We start from the raw sequence: 1,361 nt of genomic DNA, 5'->3' as shown, positions 1-1,361 counted from the left end.
TATTTTTACTTGCAAATATAATTCTTTATGTTTTCCAAACAATTTTTTTGATAATCACTAATATTTATTGGGTATTTATATGTCAGATATGGTTCTAAGTTTGTTTACATGTAATTAATTCACTATATCGCAGATATACCCAATGAGGTAGGTATTGCTATTTTCTTCATTTTACTGATGAGAAAACTGAGGCAGAGAGAAGTGAAATTGTTTGCCTGAGGTCACGTAGCTAGTAACTGGCTAAGTCAGAATTGAACCAAAATGGGATGAAATCAAAAGTGTTTCTTGACCCCACCTTTACCCCTGTAGTCCTACTCTCCTCCCCAGAGGTAACCTGAGTTATCTGTTTGGTGTGTAACTTTTCAGAACTCATTTTATGCATTTATGTACATAAGCACATACCATAGGAAATAAACATTTTTGTTTTATTCTTTCTTTTTTTTTCTACATAAATCATATCATCTGGTGTTCTTTCTCTTACTGCCCCTTGAAGAAGGGTAATTCAACCACTATTTTAAAATGATTCAGATACTTACCTGGCAGGGAACTACCACAGTCACAAAGGTGGTTTTCCCAGGGTGAGGCTCATCCATTGCATTCCATGTGTGCTGACCTCTGCAATTTCCCCAAATGTGGGAAACTTGGTTGCATAATTTGTTGGTAGTGGTGGACTGCATTCTTGCTCTCCCCTGTTTAAAAAAATGATTCAGAAACTTGTATTGGATATCATGTTTCTCCCATAGAGTATGTTGTCACCCTTAAGAATTTGCAGTTACATGATTTACAAAAGATCTCGGCTAAGTCTGGAGCCAGAAAACACAACTCTAGACGAGTAGTTATAAAACCATGGCTGCACAGAAGAATTACCTGAGGAGCTTTAAATAAGAACTGATGCCAAGCATCACCCTAAACCATCTGAGTCAGAACCACAAGAGACAGAGCTCAACATGAGTAGTTCTTAAAGGCTACCCAGGTGACCCTGATGAGCAGCCAAAGCTAAAAACTGCTGGTCTAGGGCAGGGGTTAGCAAACTATGGCCCTTAGGACAAATCCAGTTGGCCACCTGTTTTCCTACTACCCACAAGCAAAGAATGATTTTTACATTTTTAAATGGTTGGTAAAAGATCAAAAGAGCAATAATATTTCATAACCCATAAAATATATAAAATTCAAATTTGTGTCCATAAATAAAATTTTATTGGAACACAGCCATGGCCATTCATTTCTGTATTAGTTATGGCTGTTTGCAACAGAGACCCTATGGCTTATAAAACCTAAAATACTATCTGGCCCTTTACAGAAAAAAGAATGCTGACTCCTGGTTTAGGTCATCACCTTCCTAAGAGATCGACCTTCACAAA

The 1,361-nt window shown here is 37.2% G+C and overlaps 1 non-coding gene across 1 annotated transcript; it reads left to right on the top strand.

Moving 5' to 3' along the window:
- Positions 1 to 528: 528 nt before the first annotated feature.
- Positions 529 to 692, top strand: LOC141569775 (U1 spliceosomal RNA). The gene has a single exon (XR_012493571.1). It is a non-coding gene; the product is annotated as a U1 spliceosomal RNA (small nuclear RNA).
- Positions 693 to 1,361: the final 669 nt, after the last annotated feature.

Source organism: Rhinolophus sinicus, chromosome X, assembly GCF_036562045.2.
Source record: "Rhinolophus sinicus isolate RSC01 chromosome X, ASM3656204v1, whole genome shotgun sequence".
Taxonomy (NCBI): Eukaryota; Metazoa; Chordata; class Mammalia; order Chiroptera; family Rhinolophidae; genus Rhinolophus; species Rhinolophus sinicus.
Note: the sequence above shows the minus strand (reverse complement) of the source record. Positions and strands in the feature narration are given on the sequence as shown.